Raw genomic sequence first — 17,123 nt, forward strand, 5'->3', positions numbered from 1 at the left:
GCTGTGTCTTGGTACGGTTCAACAAGGTATCCACTGCATGTGGAACCATTACCACTAACATGTTTTCCATAACCAAACCAGCTGACTGTCGAATTGAAACAGCAGCTGCTGCTGTAGCTCTCAAGCAACTCGGCAACGCTCTAGCTACCGGATCCAAAGTCGAAGAAAAAAAGGCACATGGACGTTGCTTATCGCCAAATTGGTGAGTCAGAACTGACAATGCACATCCCTCTCTCTCGTGGACATACAACGTGAAAGGCTTACTGTAATCGGGAGTACCCAACACAGGAGCTGAACACAACGCATCACGCAATTCTGAAAAACTCTTCTGACATTCATCAGACCAAGGTATAGGATTTGGAGTATCCTTAACAGTAAGAGCTATCAAAGGTTTCCCAAGAAGTGAAAAATTCGGAATCCACTGCCTACAGTATGATGTAATACCCAAGAAAGCACATACTTCTCTCTGTGTCGTAGGCACACTCATTTTCGCAATAGCTTGAATTCTTTCTGAGGTCAGTTTCCTTCCCTTCTTCGATAAGAGGTGACCTAAGTAGGTTACTTCTTGTCGGCAATATTGCAACTTGGAGAGAGAATCTTTGTGATGGAAATCAGACAAGTGGCGTAACAATGACAAAGTGGCTTCTCTACAAATCTCTTCATTGTTAGCCGCAACTAACAGATTGTCAACATATTGCATAAGGGCAGCACCATCAGGTAAAATCAACAGATCAAGTTGTGTTTTCAAAGCTTGGCTATATATCGATGGACTCTCACAATAGCCTTGAGGAGCGCGCTTAAAGCTGAAACTTCGTCTTCCTAAAGAGAATCCAAAAATATCTCTACTCTCCATGGCAATCGGGATGCTGAAGAAAGCATTCTACAAGTCAATCACCGAAAACCATGTGGCTGTAGCCGGGATCAGAGTCAACAAAGCTGTAATATCAGGCACAACAGGAAACTGTGGAACAACAATCTTGTTCACTTCACGAAGATCGATCACAAACCTATATACAGGTGGCTGTGAAGAATCTATTTTCTTCAGAACAGGCAAAACGGGACTATTACACACATTACCTCTTGTTTCCTCAATCACACCTTTTTCGAACAGATCATAAATAATCGCCAAAAGTGCTTGCTCACCTTCACTCGAAATACTGTACTGTGGAATGCGCGGTAACTTAGCGTTCGTCTTCAGCGTCACAACGTATGGAGGAATCTCTAAAAGACCGACATCATTCAGACCAGTAGCCCACAATGAATCCGGCAAAGAAGACAATTCAGGTGGAAGTCTGTCTTTCGAAATGTACATTGGAGAGATCACTCTCTCACCCAACGTAAGATGTACTCCTGACGGAGAACAATACAACATCGCATACAATCTCTTCAATAAATCTAATCCCAACAAGTTCTCACCACAACCTGTAGTCAAAATGAGGGGTGCTTCAAATTTACGAGGTCCAACAGAAAGAGACAACGGAGCAGAAATCGCATTCGTAACCGGGGTGCCAGAAAAACCTACAGAAACATTCTCAAAGCCAGACAAAGGTGCGCCAGGGAGTTTAGAGTGTATTATAGAATTCTTCGTAGCACCAGTATCTAACAGAAAAGGCTCTGACACACCTGATGCAATCACTTCAACATAAGGTCCACTCTGATCTACTGGAACTGAAACAACTCCCTCTCTTTGTCCATGGCTGTCCTAGCAATCATTACCATCCACTTCCTCACCTTCAATGTAGTAATCATCTGTATAATACTGTGCTGTCCTACCAGACGAACCTTGCTGCTGATCAAAACTATTCATTGAGTTCTGTGGAGGCAAAGGACGCCCATTCTGTCCTCGACCTCTACCTCTAGGCGCTTGTTGAGTACCTCGACCTCTTACACCAGAAGAACCATTCGCGCGCTGTAACAAAACCGGACAACTATTCTTGAAATGGCCCTCTTCTTTGCAATACGCACACTGATTTGGCCCATACAGAAAAACGCTGTTGAGAAGCCTCGTTTCTTTGCGAGTTTCTCGAATATTGCTGAGTCTGCTGATAATCGCGTTGATTATTAGTACGGGGTAGAAGAACTTTAGTCAACAATTCCTTTGTCTTCTTATCCGCTTTCTCTAACTCATCTTTATACCTATTTTCATAGTACTGGACCGTAGCTAAAATCTGCACTGACGTGGAAACAGCCCAAGCACTCTCAGAATCTTTCAACTTAGTGCAAAACTCGGGAAGCAGATTATGCACAAATTTATCGACAAACAATCTCTGGCCACCCTCAGTAGCCATATCCTGACCACTATGATCTACAAAGGTCTCTTCAAACCGTGTGAAAAAATCGGACACTGTCTCATCTTTCTTCTGCTTACAAGCAGACAACTTGTCCCAATTAATACGCACTTCGGGCATCAAAGTCTTCATATAAGTAATTATCCTACCAGGGAGTTGAGTAATGATATCTTCAGGCTTAGCACCTACTACTTGTCTATCGTTCGCAGCACGAAGGCTAACCCATGTATCACCCAATTCTTGGTCATGATCCGTATGTCGAATCGTACTCCAAATAGGCAGTGGAACAACATTTCCAAACAACATATCTATGTCTGCTAAATTCATGATACACGAACCCACAGTCTGAGTGAGCTCTTTATAATATCCCGCTGGATTTTTTGTGCAGATCAGGCAAAGACTGCTTGATTGCCAAAACTTCAACACGCTTCCAAGGACCATGTACCCAAACACGCTGGAAGTGTGCAACAACAGGTGGAACAACGTTCGCGTCAGCAGGTCTCCAAACTGGAGGAACCTCTCGCATCGGATATTGACTTGCTGTTCTCCTAACTGACGAATCAGGGTCAAACAATCGCTCAGAAGGAGTGTCACTACGAAACGACAAGATAATCGCAACTGCTCTCCCAACATCATTAGGACCCACAACGGGCCCTTTCGCAAATTCGGAACGTATTCGGTACAACTCATCAGGAGCTTTACCTACTTCCTCAACCCATTGTTCATGGAGGAAACCACACATCATTTCAAAAACGTACCGTTGTTTTGGTGCTTCCCATTGAAGGAAGACATCCATAACACCTTCAAGATCATACTGAGAAGCGTACATAATCCATTTGCGTGCCAAATGATCCAAAACTGTACGCTCATCTGTACCAGGAAACTGACTACGTGATTGCCTCCGTTCACTAACAGGAGACATACCCAATTGTCCCAACAAAGGAGAAAAGAAACCAGAAACTGCAGCAGTCATTCTCTGTCTAGCAGAAGGAGAAGGTGAAAGAATAAGAGAAGATGGACAAATAGTAGAAGAATCCGAAGTCGGAACGGAAGGAGTATTATAGGTAGGCGTAGGAGTAGCAGACGAAGAAGAAGGCAAAGTTGGCGGCCCTTGAGAAGGCTGCGCCAAAGGAACAGTAGCCAACGGAAAAGGAGCTGGCTGTGGAGGAATTGCAGGTGGCACAACAACCGGAGGTTGTGGAACTACAACTGGTAGTAGCGGTGCCGTAGCACTCTGTGCATAAGGGGGTGGTGAATTCAATAGATGCGACATTAAAGGATCTTTCACAAGATCTTTCTCTTCTTCCTGTTCTTTACGCGGCAAAACTGGGTAGCATTTATCTACCGTTAACTTCCTAACCCTAAGCATCTGTTCACTCTCTTGCTCTTCCTCATTATCCCTAAATGTTATAGCAGCTTGCACCATTGTTCAATCAGGCCGGACAAACCCATCGTAAAACCTCAACCCAAATCAGTAATCATGCTGTAAAGGAAGGAGCAGAAACAGATTGGAAGCAAGATAGAAAGTGGGTGTAGTGTACTGTAAACTTCGGCATGTCCTGCTCTTTGATCTTTATCTGACCAGCTGCTTAACAAGGAACTGGCTCAGCGAAGTCAGCCTTGGGCAAGGAGTCAGTTCAGCCAGGTCATTCAAAAGTCAGCTAAGGAGTACGTGTCTCAAGGACTCGTTCGGCCGCAGTCATCGGCCTATGTGAGGGCAACCACACAAAATGGTTGCCGTTCACAAAATGGAACCCGAAAGTTCAAACGAAATCCCTAAGTACATAGCGTTCTCATTGATCGATTAATGCGAAAACACTCATACATACCGCACTCATGGTTTGCGGTCCGCTGACACCAAGATCGCCTATTTCCGACGACCTTTATTGAACGGGTTTGGAACCACCGAACCACAGACCCTCAAACTACGGAACCACACTTCTCAAATCCTCTTCTATTTCATTAAAAAAATTCTGACATGCAGACTGAAACATGCACTTTGAATATCAGCAGCAGACTTCCTTGATGAGCAGTAGCTTTACTACAGTGATATAATGAGCAACTAGAGTGCTAACATTCAAAATTTATGGCAAATGTGTGACACATTTGAATGCCTTCTTGATGGAACCAAAGTAAACAAGCATTGAAAATGCAATAGATCTCGCCCTCGTTTAAGTGAAAGCCATTCTGTTTGTAATGAGGTGGCTTTTTAGCTTTGCTTTTATTAGTGTTTTTTTAAACTTTCATGTAAATAACATGCATCTGTATGCATATATGTATATGTATGCATGCATTTATATTTGTATTTATATAGATATACAGATTATATATATTTATATATGTATATATATATATTACCTACTGGCGGTCGCCAGTGGGTAGTTATAGTTAGGATCTACTTTCCATAGGAAATCCGCAACATTCTATTGGGAAAAACTTTGGCGCCGGTGGACGAATCTTCGCAAATTTCTCAAAGTAGGTGGCCCGCTCCGCTCCTCTCCTTCCCTGAAAATGTGGGGGGGATTCATCAAGCGTGGCCGAGATAAAAGGGGGGTCCCAAAACGTGTTTTCTCCATGTTAATTTCCATAGGGTGGTCGAACTCACTTTTAGCCTGAACGGCTGAATGGATTTCCACCAAACTTGGCAAAATTGTAGGGACTGCTAGCCCGATGTGCCTTTGCTATGTCTCAAGACATGTGCTCCAGTGGATTTTGAGTAATTTAGGTTAAAAAAATATATATATATCTATAGGCGCGCCCTGGTACGCGCACCGGGGAGCACACCGGGCGTGCTACGCGACTTGCGCACGGAAAGCTGATTCGCTCTCTGGGTTGTCTGTAAACATTCGAAACAGTGCGCCATCTTGTATCTTTGTAGGATCGAGACACAAGAGGTGGCAAAAACAAAGGGGGAAATGACCATAATGGGTCAGAGTACATCCCCCTGACCCCCTAGGTTTGATGTGGGGGCTATAAAAGGGCCCAGCGGGGCAAAAAAAAAAATCGATTTGCGCGGGGGAGCGCCCGGTAAGCGCACCGGGGAGCGTAGCATGGGGAAAACCCAGTTTAATCACTGCGTCATCTCTACGACCCTTTCTTGCATCAATACGCCCCTTTTGCATACATTACACCTGACGTAGGTATAATGTGGCGCAGGGGTTTACAAAGTGAAGCATCTACCTAGATGCGTCACTTTGTAAATATAACTCAATAAGGTGCATGTTTTATGCTGCTGATGCGTCACAAAAAGTGACGCACCGGTGAAGTAAAAGTGACGCATGGCCTCATAAATGAGGCCTTCAGTCTTCTACTCATGCGTCATATTAAATATATGACGTATTATGTCGCAAGTACTTACAGATACGTCAGTATTTCAGACGTATCTGTAAGCGCAAAAGTGATGCATTGCTGGAGTGTGTCACAAAAATGATGCAACTCCAGCAATGCATCCTTTCACATGGGGCCAGGCCCCATGTGAAAGGGCCTGCACGCCTGCTGTGAAACAGGCATAAGATTTGGACGCAACAGCGTCATAAAAGTGACGCAGTGATATCTCATAGATTTCACTGCGTCACCTCTACGACCCTTTCTTGCGTCAATACGTCCCTTTTGCATACATTACACCTGACGTAGGTATAATGTGGCGCAGGGGCTTACAAAGTGATGCATCTACCTAGATGCGTCACTTTGTAAATATGACTGAATAAGGTGCATTTTTTACAGCACTGGTGCGTCACAAAAAGTGACGCACCGGTGGCGTTAAAGTGACGCATAGCCTCATAAATGAGGCGTTCAGTCTTCTAGGCATGCGTCATATTAAATATATGACGTATTATGTCGGAAGTACTTACAGATACGTCAGTATTTCAGACGTATCTGTAAGCGCAAAAGTGATGCATTGCTGGAGTGTGTCACAAAAATGATGCAACTCCAGCAATGCATCCTTTCACATGGGGCCAGGCCCCATGTGAAAGGGCCTGCATCAGTCTTACGCCTGCTGTGATACAGGCGCAAGATTTGGACGCAACAGCGTCATAAAAGTGACGCAGTGATATCTCATAGATTTCACTGGGTCACCTCTACGACCCTTTCTTGCGTCAATACGTCCCTTTTGCATACATTACACCTGACGTAGGTATAATGTAGCACAGGGGCTTACAAAGTGACGCATCTACCTAGATGCGTCACTTTGTAAATATAATTCAATAAGGTGCATTTTTTACAGCACTGGTGCGTCACAAAAAGTGACGCACCGGTGGCGTTAAAGTGACGCATGGCCTCATAAATGAGGCCTTCAGTCTTCTACTCATGCGTCATATTAAATATATGACGTATTATGTCGCAAGTACTTACAGATACGTCAGTATTTCAGACGTGTCTGTAAGCGCAAAAGTGATGCATTGCTGGAGTGTGTCACAAAAATGATGCAGCTCCAGCAATGCATCCGTTCACATGGGGCCAGGCCCCATGTGAAAGGGCCTGCATCAGTCTTACGCCTGCTGTGATACAGGCGCAAGATTTGGACGCAACAGCGTCATAAAAGTGACACAGTGATATCTTATAGATTTCACTGCATCACCTCTACGACCCTTTTTTGCGTCAATACGTCCCTTTTGCATATATTACACCTGACGTAGGAATAATGTAGCGCAGGGGCTTACAAAGTGACGCATCTACCTAGATGCGTCCCTTTGTAAATATAACTCAATAAGGTGCATGTTTTATGCTGCTGATGCGTCACAAAAAGTGACGCACCGGTGGCGTAAAAGTGACGCATGGCCTCATAAATGAGGCCTTCAGTCTTCTACTCATGCGTCATATTAAATATATGACGTATTATGTCGCAAGTACTTACAGATACGTCCGTATTTCAGACGTATCTGTAAGCACAAAAGTGATGCATTGCTGGAGTGTGTCACAAAAATGATGCAACTCCAGCAATGCATCCTTTCACATGGGGCCAGGCCCCATGTGAAAGGGCCTGCACGCCTGCTGTGAAACAGGCATAAGATTTGGACGCAACAGCGTCGTAAAAGTGACGCTGTGATATCTCATAGATTTCACTGCGTCACCTCTACGACCCTTGCTTGCGTCAATACGTCCCTTTTGCATACATTACACCTGACGTAGGTATGATGTGGCGCAGGGGCTTACAAAGTGACGCATCTACCTAGATGCGTCACTTTGTAAATATGACTGAATAAGGTGCATTTTTACAGCTCTGCTGCGTCACAAAAAGTGATGCACCGGTGGCGTTAAAGTGACGCATGGCCTCATAAATGAGGCCTTCAGTCTTCTACTCATGCGTCATATTAAATATATGACGTACTATGTCGCAAGTACTTACAGATACGTCAGTATTTCAGACGTATCTGTAAGCGCAAAAGTGATGCATTGCCGGAGTGTGTCACAAAAATGATGCAACTCCAGCAATGCATCCTTTCACATGGGGCCAGGCCCCATGTGAAAGGGCCTGAACGCCTGCTGTGAAACAGGCATAAGATTTGGACGCAACAGCGTCATAAAAGTGACGCAGTGATATCTCATAGATTTCACTGCGTCACCTCTACGACCCTTTCTTGCGTCAATACGTCCCTTTTGCATACATTACACCTGACGTAGGTATAATGTGGCGCAGGGGCTTACAAAGTGATGCATCTACCTAGATGCGTCACTTTGTAAATATGACTGAATAAGGTGCATTTTTTACAGCACTGGTGCGTCACAAAAAGTGACGCACCGGTGGCGTTAAAGTGACGCATAGCCTCATAAATGAGGCGTTCAGTCTTCTAGGCATGCGTCATATTAAATATATGACGTATTATGTCGGAAGTACTTACAGATACGTCAGTATTTCAGACGTATCTGTAAGCGCAAAAGTGATGCATTGCTGGAGTGTGTCACAAAAATGATGCAACTCCAGCAATGCATCCTTTCACATGGGGCCAGGCCCCATGTGAAAGGGCCTGCATCAGTCTTACGCCTGCTGTGATACAGGCGCAAGATTTGGACGCAACAGCGTCATAAAAGTGACGCAGTGATATCTCATAGATTTCACTGGGTCACCTCTACGACCCTTTCTTGAGTCAATACGTCCCTTTTGCATACATTACACCTGACGTAGGTATAATGTAGCACAGGGGCTTACAAAGTGACGCATCTACCTAGATGCGTCACTTTGTAAATATAACTCAATAAGGTGCATTTTTTACAGCACTGGTGCGTCACAAAAAGTGACGCACCGGTGGCGTTAAAGTGACGCATGGCCTCATAAATGAGGCCTTCAGTCTTCTACTCATGCGTCATATTAAATATATGACGTATTATGTCGCAAGTACTTACAGATACGTCAGTATTTCAGACGTGTCTGTAAGCGCAAAAGTGATGCATTGCTGGAGTGTGTCACAAAAATGATGCAGCTCCAGCAATGCATCCTTTCACATGGGGCCAGGCCCCATGTGAAAGGGCCTGCATCAGTCTTACGCCTGCTGTGATACAGGCGCAAGATTTGGACGCAACAGCGTCATAAAAGTGACACAGTGATATCTTATAGATTTCACTGCATCACCTCTACGACCCTTTTTTGCGTCAATACGTCCCTTTTGCATATATTACACCTGACGTAGGAATAATGTAGCGCAGGGGCTTACAAAGTGACGCATCTACCTAGATGCGTCCCTTTGTAAATATAACTCAATAAGGTGCATGTTTTATGCTGCTGATGCGTCACAAAAAGTGACGCACCGGTGGCGTAAAAGTGACGCATGGCCTCATAAATGAGGCCTTCAGTCTTCTACTCATGCGTCATATTAAATATATGACGTATTATGTCGCAAGTACTTACAGATACGTCCGTATTTCAGACGTATCTGTAAGCGCAAAAGTGATGCATTGCTGGAGTGTGTCACAAAAATGATGCAACTCCAGCAATGCATCCTTTCACATGGGGCCAGGCCCCATGTGAAAGGGCCTGCACGCCTGCTGTGAAACAGGCATAAGATTTGGACGCAACAGCGTCGTAAAAGTGACGCTGTGATATCTCATAGATTTCACTGCGTCACCTCTACGACCCTTGCTTGCGTCAATACGTCCCTTTTGCATACATTACACCTGACGTAGGTATGATGTGGCGCAGGGGCTTACAAAGTGACGCATCTACCTAGATGCGTCACTTTGTAAATATGACTGAATAAGGTGCATTTTTACAGCTCTGCTGCGTCACAAAAAGTGATGCACCGGTGGCGTTAAAGTGACGCATGGCCTCATAAATGAGGCCTTCAGTCTTCTACTCATGCGTCATATTAAATATATGACGTACTATGTCGCAAGTACTTACAGATACGTCAGTATTTCAGACGTGTCTGTAAGCGCAAAAGTGATGCAGTGCCGGAGTGTGTCACAAAAATGATGCAACTCCAGCAATGCATCCTTTCACATGGGGCCAGGCCCCATGTGAAAGGGCCTTCACGCCTGCTGTGAAACAGGCATAAGATTTGGAGGCAACAGCGTCATAAAAGTGACGCAGTGATATCTCATAGATTTCACTGCGTCACCTCTACGACCCTTTCTTGCGTCAATATGTCCCTTTTGCATACATTACACCTGACGTAGGTATAATGTGGCGCAGGGGCTTACAAAGTGACGCATCTACCTAGATGCGTCACTTTGTAAATATGACTGAATAAGGTGCATCTTTTTACAGCACTGGTGCATCACAAAAAGTGACGCACCGGTGGCGTTAAAGTGACGCATAGCCTCATAAATGAGGCGTTCAGTCTTCTAGGCATGCGTCATATTAAAGATATGATGTATTATGTCGGAAGTACTTACAGATACGTCAGTATTTCAGACGTATCTGTAAGCGCAAAAGTGATGCATTGCTGGAGTGTGTCACAAAAATGATGCAACTCCAGCAATGCATCCTTTCACATGGGGCCAGGCCCCATGTGAAAGGGCCTGCATCAGTCTTACGCCTGCTGTGATACAGGCGCAAGATTTGGACGCAACAGCGTCATAAAAGTGACACAGTGATATCTTATAGATTTCACTGCATCACCTCTACGACCCTTTTTTGCGTCAATACGTCCCTTTTACATATATTACACCTGACGTAGGTATAATGTAGCGCAGGGGCTTACAAAGTGACGCATCTACCTAGATGCGTCACTTTGTAAATATGACTGAATAAGGTGCATATTTTACAGCACTGGTGCGTCACAAAAAGTGACGTACCGGTGTCGTTAAAGTGACGCATGTCCTCATAAATGAGGCCTTCAGTCTTCTAGTCATGCGTCATATTAAATATATGACATATTATGTCGGAAGTACTTACAGATACGTCAGTATTTCAGACGTATCTGTAAGCGCAAAAGTGATGCAGTGCTGGAGTGTGTCACAAAAATGATGCAACTCCAGCAATGCATCTTTTTTTTACCCTTCCACACACCCATTCCTTTTCAACATTTTCTTTGAATATCCACATTCCCCATGTTCACTCTCCTTCTCCTTACTTTCCTTCCCAACACTCACCTTCTTTCAGTCCCCCTACTTAACTTCCTTTCTCCTCTCATACCTTTCTGTTCTTTCTTACTCATTTTCCTTTCCATTATCAATGCACTCCACTTCACTTACTCTTTTTCCTTTTTTTAAGAATATAGCTCTTTGATGAGAATTGGAAGTAGTTCTGAAAAGAACTTATTTTTTCTTCTTTTTTCTTTTTTTAGAACAAAAACAAAAACAGGGAATGGAAACTGCTCAACAGGAGCAAAAAAACCAAAAAATAATTAGGGCTGGGAATGGCAGCGTGGTTCTCCAATGCTCGAACCATGAGCAGAACACTTTGCTCCCCAAAGGTAAGTAGCTGATCGCAGTATCTGCATTTCAGGACGCCTTTGTTGAATGCAGGCTGAATGTTTGGAACCAGCTCTTGCGATCGCCCCCTCACTGAAGTCGTTGCTCCTCCGGTGGATGTAGAGGCCCCATCACTGGGAACCTCTTGTGCCAGAGCCCTGACACTTTCCCGGGCAAAATTCTGGGGGTGCCTCCTCTCCACATGGCGAAGCATTGTGGAGTTCCCAAAAGAATATTTCTTATTGGGGTCACCCCGTGACAGGACTGTGTGGCAGATCCTGCACTCCACTTTTGGAGCATTGACCTTCTTCTGGTCATCTGGTATGGAAAAAAAATTCCAGATGAAATGCTCTTTCACCTTTGGTTGAGGAGGCTCTTCATCAATGAATTCAGGCTCATCTTCACTGCTGGATGGTCTGGCAGCCATAATTATTCAAGAAAGATCCAAGAGCAAAAAAGCAGGTCTTTCAGTCACAAAAGTGAAAGAAGAAGTGAAGGAAATGGGTGGGGATTTCATTATTTGTAAAAAAAACTGTTAGCAACCAATGAAAAGTGTTATTTTAAGGTCACATGACTTGACGCGCTGACGCTGCGCGCACCGGAGCGCTTTCGGGGGCGCATACGCGGCGCGCCGAAGTAACGTTTCGATAGTTTCACGGAAATGCAAAATTATTTTCATTTCTTTATTCAAAAAAACTGCTTTTATATGTATGGTACTAAATGTCTTGCGTTATTATTTATTTTTCATTCATATTTTTTTACACGAACGCAAGTAGCGCTCTGGGTGCGCTTTCCGGAGAGCTTACCGGTGCGCGGATCCAGAGCCCCAAGAGAAAATTATTAAAAACAATTTTTTTTAAAAATATTATTATAAAAAAAATAATAATAATTAATACTCACACAAAACAGCACATTTGAAAAAAAACATCGTAGGTTACAAACTCGATATAGAAAGGAATTAGCATTTAAAAAACCTATGAAATTCACTGAAAAAACCATAGGTTTCACACCAGTTATAGTTAGGAATTAGCATTTAAAAAACCTATTAAATTCACTGAAAAAACCATAGGTTTGACACCAGTTATAGTTAGCTGGAAATTTTACTGACATTAAACCATTGAAATTCCCATGTTATAGTTAGTTGGACTCACTATAACTTGCTCGCCTGCAATGCACTGCTGATGACGTCACATATTACATCACTCATGACATGGTCAGTGACATCACTCATGACATCACTGATGACACCATCCAGTGAATGTGTGTCTTTCTGAAAAATAAATATGTTTTATATATGTATATGTAAAGGTCGATGGAAGAATACATGTTTAAATAAAAGTCTTAATGTATGTTTTTTTTTTTTTATTGATTGGTTAAGTGACTTATTAAGTGTATCTTACTGAATACATATATTAGCGAGTATTGTTTAAATATTTAAATGTTTGTATCAGTGTTTCACTTTGTGTATAAGTGACTGGATGGGTTGGTGAGTAGCTACATGTGTGTGTATATGGGTTATTAGATGTTTTTTTTAGTATCAGTATGAGTGTGTGTATGTTTTGGTGAAGACCCCGCCTAACAGACCCGGTAGCAAGAAAGCCCGGTAGCAAAAAAGACCCATGGTTCACCGACGAACTCAAGAGCTCCAAGAAGAACTGCCGTGCCCTCGAGAGAACATGGCTCAGAGACCCAACACCGGACAACATGACTGCCCTCAAGCTCGCTTCCCGAAAACACCACCAACTCATCCACGCCAGCAGAAGAACCGCATTCAAGGAATGACTGGACAACAACGCACACAACAGCAAGGAACTCTTCAACATCGTTAAAGAGCTCTCCAACCCCAACGCCGGAAACAACGACATCACCCCTTCGTAAGACCTCTGCAACTCCCTCGCCTCCTACTTCCACAACAAGATCGCGGACATACACAACAGCTTCAGCAAGCAACCGACACACGCCACGACCGAACCACCGCCCCCCACAACCACCCTCCGTGCCTGGACCTCGATCAGCACCGAAGACACTGTCCGCACGATGAACTCCATCCACTCCGGATCTCCTACCGACCCCTGCCCTCACCACATCTTCAACAAGGCTGACGCTGTCATCGCAGCCCACCTGCGGGACATCATCAACACCTCCTTCAACACCGCTACCTTCCCGGAGAGCTGGAAACACGCCGAACTCAGCGCTCTACTAAAGAAACCATCAGCCGACCCCACCGACCTCAAGAACTACCGCCCCATCTCGCTGCTCCCGTTTCCTGCTAAAGTCATCGAGAAGACCATCAACAAGCAGCTGGCCGCCTTCCTCGAGACAAACGAATCCCTCGACCTCTCGCAGTCCAGCTTCCGGGCCAACCACAGCACCGAGACCGCCCTGATCGCAGCCACCGATGACATCCGAGCACTGCTTGACAACGGAGAAAAAGCAGCCCTCATCCTCCTAGACCTCTCCGCGGCCTTCGACACTGTATGCCACCGTACACTAGTGCAGCGACTCAGCAACGTCGGAATCCAGGAGAAGGCAATGGAGTGGATCATCTCCTTCCTCGCCGGAAGGACACAGAGAGTCCGCCTCCCCCCGTTCAGATCTGAAGCCACCGAAGTCATCTGCGGCGTTCCTCAAGGCTCCTCGCTCAGTCCAACCCTCTTCAACGTCTACATGAGCCCCCTCGCAGACATCGCACGCCAGCACAACCTCAACATCATCTCCTACGCCGACGACACCGCCACCGCCAGACCCAACCTTCACGAAGGGATGAAAGAGGTATCTGAATGGATGAAGAACAGCCGCCTGAAACTGAACTCGGACAAGACAGAAGTCCTCATCCTGGGATCCTCACCCTCCGCCTGGGACGACTCCTGGTGGCCCCCCGCCCTAGGCATCGCACCCAAACCAACAGACCACGCATGCAACCTGGGCTTCATCCTGGACTCCTCCCTCTCCATGAACAGACAAGTCAACGCCGTCTCCTCGTCGTGCTTCAACATCCTGCGCATGCTACGTAAGATCTTCCGGTGGATCCCCACCGAGACCAGGAAGACGGTCACCCAGGCCCTTGTCACCAGCCGTCTGGACTACGGCAACTCCCTCTATGCCGGAACCACCGCCAAACTCCAGAAGAGACTCCAGCGGATCCAGAACGCCTCGGCACGTCTCATCCTGGACATCCCCCGTCGCAGCCACATCTCCGGACACCTGAGAGACCTGCACTGGCTCCCGGTCAACAAGAGAATCACCTTCCGACTCCTCACCCATGCACACAAAGCCCTACACAACCAAGGCCCAGGATAACTCAACAGCCGCCTCAACTTCTACGCTCCCAAATGCCAGCTTCGATCGACGGGCCACACCCTCGCCGCCGTCCCCCGCATCCGAAGAGCCACCACCCACAGGGGGACGGTCCTTCTCCTACCTCGCCGCCAAGACATGGAACTCCCTCCCGACCCACCTCCGCCTGACCCAGGACCACTTCGCCTTCAGGAAGCAACTCAAGACCTGGCTGTTCGAGCAGTAGCGGACCCCCCTCCCCCAGCGCCTTGAGACCCTCTGGGTGAGTAGTGCGCTATATAAATGCTTGATTGATTGATTGATTGATGGTGGGGGTGTTACTTAGCACATAGATGCATCAAATGACTGACTCACTGTTTGTATGTGTTTTGAAGACAGCATATGTGCAGCACTGTATGGGTGGATGAGTGTGTATATGTGTGTGTTAGTGAGTGAATGACTGTCTCACTATTGTCTTTATCAGTAACTACATATGTTTTAATCTAGTATATGTGAGTATTGATGTATATAAGTGCGGATATGTGAGAGTGAGAGATTGTAAGAATTCCTGTTTAAATAAGTATGTGTTTCTATAAGTGATTGTTTAAGAGAATAAGTATGTGTAATTTCCCTTAGAAGTAAGGTGGTAATGTGTGTATAGTTGTATATTCAAATAAATGGATGTTCAATAGTTTATTTGCATGTGTGAGTATGTGTGTGAGTAACTTTTAGATGACTGTGGGTCTGTAACAGGATGTATAGGTGTATCACTACATATGATGAGTGAGTATATGTATGAGTGACTATATAGAACTGTTGGTGAATGAGTGGATGTGTATATAGATGGTGGAATTACTGAATTGGTTGTTGTAACTGGTATGGGTATCTCTATTTTTTTGAAAATGTTAGTTTCTATTTTTGAATATGTGTTTCAAGGGTTACATTACACTGAAAGGAGGTCTGTTACTCTGTCACAAGGATGGTGTCATCAGTGATGTCATGAGTGATGTCACTGACCATGTCATGAGTGATGTAATATTTGACGTCATCAGCAGTGCATTGCAGGCGCGCAAGTTATAGTGAGTCCAACTAACTATAACATGGGAATTTCAATGGTTTTATGCCAGTAAAGTTTCCAGCTAACTATAACTGGTGGCAAACCTATGTTTTTTTCAGTGAATATATATATATATATACATACATACACATACATATATATAAATGCATATGCATATATATGCATATATATATGTGTATATGTGTGCGTGTAGAGATAGGTAGAGAGGTAGAGGTGTAGAGGTAGAGAGGTAGAGGTAGAGAGGTAGCAGTAGAGAGGTAGAGACTAGTAGAGAGAGAAGTAGAGAGAGGTAGAGAGGTAGAGAGTAGAGAGTGAGTAATAGAGAGTAGAGAGTGAGTAGTAGAGAGTAGTAGAGAGCAGTAGAGAGAGTAGCAGAGAGTGAGTAGTAGAGAGTAGTAGAGTGAATAGTAGAGCAAGTAGTAGAGAGTAGTAGAGAGTGAGTAGTAGAGAGTAGTAAATAGTGAGTAGTAGAGAATAGTAGAAAGTGAGTAGTAGAGAGTAGTAGAGAGGGAGTAGCAGAGAGAGAGAATAGTAGAGAGTAGTAGAGAGTGAGTAGTATAGTGAGTAGTAGAGACTAGTAGAGAGAGAGTAGTAGAGAGTGAGTAGTAGAGTGAGTAGTAGAGAGTGAGTAGTAGAGAGAGAGTAGTAGAGAGTGAGTAGTAGAGAGTATTAGAGAGTGAGAAGTAGAGAGTGAGTAGTAGAGAGTAGTAGAGAGTGAGTAGAAAAGAGTGAGTTGTAGATAGAGAGTAGTAGAGAGTGAGTAGTAGAGAGTAGTAGATAGTGAGTAGTAGGGAGTGAGTAGTAGAGAGAGAGTAGTAGAGAGTAGTAGAGTAGTAGAGAGTGAGTAGTAGAGAGTAGTAGATAGTGAGTAGTAGGGAGTGAGTAGTAGAGAGAGAGTAGTAGAGAGTAGTAGAGTAGTAGAGAATGAGTAGTAGAGAGTGAGTATTTAAGAGTTGTGGAGTAGGAGAGAGTAAGTAGTAGAGAGTAGTGGAGAATGTTCCAAAGTTTGGCACAGCACCACTTGCACAATAAGTCCAATCAAATCATATCACTTAGAGTCCTTATTGAAGCGCTGAATCTTGGTGTATATTCAAATGCTTTTATTTTCCTTTAGTTTATGTACCACAGCCAGCCGAAATGTTTCGTTCTGTACAACAGAACTTCTTCAGGGCGTTCTTATTTCCTTCAAGTTATGTCGGTATCCTGTTGTCATATAACTAGATATTTCTTCCAAATGTTAGACAAGACGTAAGTACATTCTTATTCAAAGTGACTAGGTATCAATTTTACCCACACAATTTGGGCAGACTTGAGTAATTTATAGCATCCTCAAAGTCAGTCTTTCAAAAATTCCAAAGTATAGGACATGATAATCCAAATCCAAATGTTTCTCAAGAAAAGTCATTTTCAATCGTTCGGAATATCGGTGTTTAGGCAGATATGACTCAGGGACCTTCAGTATGCAAGGGGAATTAGTCCCCCCTCTGCAAACGCGCCAGTGGCCTGCGTTGCAGAGAGGTGTAAAAAGGGGCATAGCCTCATTACACCTCTGTGCAATGCAGCCCCCTGGCGCATACTGGAGGTTGCAGGTGGGCTAGTTGGCCCCCAGGGACCCCTAGTATGCAAGGGGA

The sequence above is a fragment of the Lissotriton vulgaris genome, unplaced genomic scaffold (assembly GCF_964263255.1).
Source record: "Lissotriton vulgaris unplaced genomic scaffold, aLisVul1.2 SCAFFOLD_1532, whole genome shotgun sequence".
Lineage (NCBI taxonomy): Eukaryota > Metazoa > Chordata > Amphibia > Caudata > Salamandridae > Lissotriton > Lissotriton vulgaris.